General features: G+C 36.1%; 1 long non-coding RNA gene across 1 annotated transcript; it reads right to left on the reverse strand.

The window, feature by feature from the left end:
- Positions 1-317: 317 nt before the first annotated feature.
- LOC121982613 lies at positions 318-1,384 on the reverse strand. The gene is made up of 3 exons (XR_006112150.1): positions 1,073-1,384; positions 913-1,013; positions 318-356 (listed from the first exon to the last, which is right to left on the reverse strand). It is a non-coding gene; the product is annotated as an uncharacterized LOC121982613 (long non-coding RNA).
- Between the last annotated feature and the right edge of the window lie 4,509 nt (positions 1,385-5,893).

Genomic DNA, 5,893 nt, shown 5'->3' on the forward strand with positions numbered 1-5,893 from the left:
TGGAAAACCGATGTAATATGTATATTTTTTAACAGCACAGATTTGATTTTAAAACCGACAATAACAAAAAAAAAATACACAAATATTCACAAATTGTACAAATATTCTTCATTCAATAATATCCATAAAATACACAAATATTCACAAATTATATAAATAATCTTCTTACAACAATATCCATAAAATACCCAAACATTCTTTTTACATCAAAAGCTAGCTAATAGATATCAAAATCAAAGTATAACATTCTGTTAACACATCAAGGTACAACTGTCTCAAATATAATCTAGCATGCATTCAGCCCACTCGAACCGCACTTCATCAATTTCAACTCTGGAGTACTTGAGATTTGTAAACTGTAAAAACACATAAATCCACCATACGTCAAATTACTAAAACAAATGTGTGCATGTATCAAATAAAATAGAATACTGAGTTTTTAAAGGCTGTTGTGGAAGATAACGAATATAACAGTGAAGGAAGCATAGAAGAACAAAGAAAATGTTCATAGTTAACAAGCAAATGAAGTGATATGAAGAGACATACTGATGCTTATATGGACAACTTAATGCCTATCCCATTGGATAAACTTTCATACACTCGAGCAAACTATTATCCTAGGCATGCATTCCATGCATAAATTTGTAGATATATATGATTCTATCTTATATGCGTTTGCAGCAGATGAAAGAAGGGGTAACAAAATATGTTGCACAAACAAGAAACAAGGAACAAAGTTTAACAATAGAGCATTGCCTGCAAACTTGGCTATGAACAAAAAAAGGGAAGATAGTCTACATAGAAATAGATACTTAGAGAACAAGAAGATCCAGAAGGTATGGTCACTTTCACACATCAGTACTTTAACAAACAGAATATTACAAAGGCCAATCATAGGAAGGAGAATTTTACCGAGAAAATAAAGTTGTATCCCATTTCGAGAATAACACGCAGAAATTCTATCCTTCTCCACATCATTGACAAATATCCAGCAGTCATGTAAATCTTCTCATCTGAGAAATCCATTCCCTCAGTATAAAGAGAAAAACAGTGAGTATGCAAGGATATGCACCTTATGTACGCTTTCTTGTCCAAGGCAATGATTACCAAATGGTCCAGGAGTCTGCGTGTTCCATCTCCTGTCCGAAAACTTTGAAAAAACAAATCTATAATAGAACCAGGAGAAGCCCAGGCAGCATTCAAAGTTGTTAATATTACTGTTTTGTTTTCCATAGCTGCTTCCTTTAGAACTTTCTCAAGCTTAACATCGTTCTTTTCCTGCAAGCAGATATATAATTCTCTATAAAGGAGGAAAATTCACAATTGTTTGCAGGCACACAAGTTAAACGATATAAATTAGGGGGGGGGGGGGGGAATGACTTATTATATTGCATAAAATAGCATAAATCAAGTGATTTACTGACAGCTTAAGCTCATGGGGCAGATAATCATCCAATCGGATTTAACATTGTATTAAGCAGAAGAAACAAAATCAGTCCAGGTACTAGGCTTGTCTACAAATTCAACTTCGCCAAAATGAAGTGTGTTGAGAATATAGCATTCAGAATTCAACATCAAAGGAATGGTAGCTAGAGAGTATCCTAGAAAGTCACAAGGCATAAAAATTTTGAAAACAGTTATAACTTTTCAATAGTTTAGAAACATTATAGACTAAACCCTATTATGTCTAATTGAAACAAGTTGATCGGGAAGGTTAAAATAAGTTAATCAGCTTTTCATATATGTTGGATTTACTATAGAAAACTGCTGCATTATGCAGAAAAGACATTCAATCGCACTTTACAGTATCTTAAAGTTTTTCAAGAAGAACAAAATACTCTGCAAAAGACTATTGTATACTTCATAAGTAACTCATATCATACACATACTAAGTGCATAATGAAAGTTGTTAAATTGTAGTTAGTCCAACAGAAATGGCTTCATAATTAGCATCAAGAAGTTCACCAAAACACAAATGATTAGGAAGACTAGCATATGAGGAATAGATTTAAATCATGAAACTTCTGACGCAGAAGGTACATGCTGGTCCAACAAAGTTGTACACAATTTAGTTGTTAAAAGAAGTGAGATGAAACGTAAAGCAAAAAAATAGTTATGTGCATAAATACATGTAATAATAAAATCGATGCATAATTGAACATGCCCAAGATACACAGGATCATGACTCACTAAAACGTTGATGTTGTTGCTCAAATGTTATAACACGAGGAGGAAGGAACCCAAAGCCATACATGATAAATATATAGAGCCGAACCTGATCATAGAAGTAACCCAAAGCCATACTATGCAACCTTATACACTTAAAAGAGAAACATTTTATCACCTGTTTGAGACCAATAATGTAATTCTCTTCCATGACTTTATCCCAATCAAACCTCTCTGCCAAACCATTTAGCAAGTCTGCGATCTTCTCATAATTCATTGGGCGCAAAGTATCAACTTCGAAACCAACTTTTCATGTTCAGTACCAATTCTATTTCAGCAAAAAAAACATACAAGTCATCATACCAATATGACCAACGACAATGAAACGAGATGCTTCTCAAACTTAAAATGACATCGTGAATAAGAAAAAAAAATCAGAGAAATTATAATGTATCTATTGGGAAATAAAAGATGGATTAGGAATTAAAAAGATTAATCTATAATCTTTTGGTGCATGTTTGTTTACTCTACATTGGAGATCCCGATCACTTGAATATCTTTCTAGGTCATTTATTAAGTGTTCTAGAAATCTCCATTGTGATGTATAAATAGGTGTCATGATATAATCTTGAGCAAGAAAAATTGTCATGCAATGGAACTAATTCTCATGGCATATAATCTTGAGCAAGAAAATGTGTTATGCTATGAAAGTTTCCCTTATATATTCTTCTGTAGTCCACTATTTTTCTTATAAATGCCAGACACTTCACATTATTTTTGCTCTAGCTACTCAACTTGAATTGCCAGTGTTTCAATTGGATGCTAAATCTTCCCTTTTAAATAAAGGAATCAAATAAGAGGTATATGTTGAACAACCAGATGCTATGAATGCTCCAGTTCCTGACAGATAAGACAAAACCTATGTTATCTTCCTAATATCTGATTGCGTATTTCAAGATGATTGCATTCACATGCACCAAACACAGTGAACTGTAAGTATATAACAGTTGGTGTTATATCATAAAAATGAACCATATAATTAACTCCAGTTCTAAGATTGATTGGAGTTTGAGGATCGAGTAGATTGGCATCAGAACAAGGAAAGAATTAAAAAAGTGTTGATGCAGATTGCGGTCATACATCCCTTCAATTTTTTCTGATAGGCATTCTAAACCTAAAGCCAATTTTGATACTTACTAATGACCACAGGAAAGTATCATAACCGATAAAATTGGCCTATCTGTTAAGGGCCTCTCTAACTTTAGCCCTCAAAATCCCATTATATAATGTACATACTCTGACGAATGAAATGGATGGTGGAAACAAATTTAGAACAATATCTGGTTTCTTTATCATCTACAATATTCATTTTCGGTATTATGATATATCCAATCACTCCTTATACCTTCAACAAAACCTAAGTGCAAAGATAACACATGCTTACTTCTTCATTTTCTCTTTGCTAATATGAAATAACAGATAGATTACTGGGATAGCCATTCAAGAATATAATTATACTATCCTCATACAATACACAAAGTTAGAAGATGGTACTTATTTCCTCACACTCCCACAACACTTCCATTTAACTTGGATTACAATGCAATCATCCAATAATTCAGGACAACAGGAACTGAAAATATGCAAGTGACAAAGCAAAAAGAATGTAATAGATTTAGAAATTTCTATATGAACAACAACTTACTGCAAAGATGCTATAATAAATAGTTCAATTACAAATAAGCACATTAAACAATCAAACCTGCAGCTTCACAATATTCTCTATCACATATAGTGGGTCTTTTACAAAGTTCCTAGAAATATTTGCGAGCAAGCAGAAAAAATTTAATCAAAATTGGATTGAATTATTTTAAAATTAATTGCTTCTGACCTAGCCATAAAGCCCCCAGCCAAAAGTAAGTAGCACTCCTGTGTCTGCAAGTGCATAATACAAGTTTGTTATGAAACGTAAATAGTTAAAACTATGATGAAGTAGAGCATACTAGAGGTAAGTACTGGAGCATTATTTGGTAAAGTGAGATTCCTTAAAGATCCATACATTACAATACATACCCAGAAAACTAGTTATCAATAGAACATTAAATTGTATAATAATAGAAAAGCATGTTTCTATATTGTTTAAAACTATTTTTAAAAATCAATTAATTTCTTTTAGATAGATATATTAGTTTAACTAAACTTAAAGATAACAATTGAAAATTCAACAAAAATGGCATTGATAACAAAAAATTGTGACAAAAAAGGAATAGGAGGTAACTACAAACCTGTAACTACAGCACTGTGTCGACCACCACAAGCAATGGTCTTCACAGAACTCCCTATGAGTTTATAAGATTGCCCATCTTGTTTCCCCTTTGTAGCAGAGGATGATCGTTCTTTATTGAAAGAAGCTGACTCTAAGCAAGGTACAGGATGAGGAGATGACACATTTCGTATGCGAGTACCCAAACCAAGTTGCTCAAAGAGCCTGGAGAGGAAGAAAGACCTGCCTAAGTGATCCACGAGCTTCCGTATCTGCTTCGTCTGGACGGAAATGAGCCGCTTGTTTCCTCCATGTTGCCCATCCTCTTGCTCGAACACGATGCTGGGAACCCTCCCGGCCTTCCTCTCCTTGCTGGAGATGTTCTTACCGGATTTGTCCCGCGGGATCGCCGTGATCGTCTCCGAGTGTTTTGGGTCCGGCCTGGGGAACCCCTCTAAGTACTCGAGAGGGGACAATGGGTCGATCGGCGCCACTTCATGCTGAGGAATCGTCGATGATGGTCGAGCGGAGGAGGATAATGTGGAGGAGTTTGCTCAGAGGTTGGAGGAATCGATTCTCGAGCTTCAGCGGCAACAAGGAAATGGAGGAGATGCATCCCTATTCTCTGCTTCCTTTTGCCTCAACACGAGCTCGCCGCCGTCGTTGAGCAAGCAAGAGCCGTCAACGGAGCCCCCGTGGGTGCCGGTAAGGCCGGAGCCGCCGGACTGGCCCGGCCAGATCGTGCCGGCGAGCGTGGAGAAGAAGCAGGTGGTTTTGATCCGATTGAGGAGGGCATCGATCCAAGAAGGGGAAGAGATCCAGGAAGGGGAAGAGGGAGATGAGGCTGAGAGAGATGGTCGGGAGGTTTAGGTTTAGGTTTAGGCTGAGAGAAGCGGCGCGATATTAGTTTAGGTTTTGAGGGAACGAAGTGTCATAAATTTTGGCTAGAAAAATTAAATTATTTTTTTTTGATTCATTAACACCGGGTTTTAAAAACCGCTGTTAAAACCGGTGTCTATTAACAAAAAAAAGGTGTTCATAGACATCGGCTAAAAAATCGATGTCTATGAGCGAAAATCTGCGCTCATAGACACCGGTTTTTGGAAAACCCGGTATAAAATACTCAAAGACATCGGTTTTTGCTTAAAATTGTTGTTGTTCCACCGATGTCTATGAGGGTTTTTCTTGTAGTGCTAGGGATAACTTCCCTAGATACCTTCCTAGTGACCTTGCTTGGCTTCTTAGAAGCCTTGGTCACTTTTTCTAGGTCAACTCTAGGGATAGCCTCCCTTGTGACCTTTTTAGTGACTTTCTTAGACTTCTTAGAAGTCTTAGTCACATTTGTTGTTGCAAAGATACTTCTAGGGATGACTTCCCTTGTATCCTTGACTTGACTTCTAGACTTAGGGTTGCTTCCATAGTTATATGGAACCCTATGGTAAGTAGGTACATCCTTTTTGATTT

This window comes from Zingiber officinale, chromosome 5A, assembly GCF_018446385.1.
Source record: "Zingiber officinale cultivar Zhangliang chromosome 5A, Zo_v1.1, whole genome shotgun sequence".
NCBI classification, from domain to species: Eukaryota; Viridiplantae; Streptophyta; class Magnoliopsida; order Zingiberales; family Zingiberaceae; genus Zingiber; species Zingiber officinale.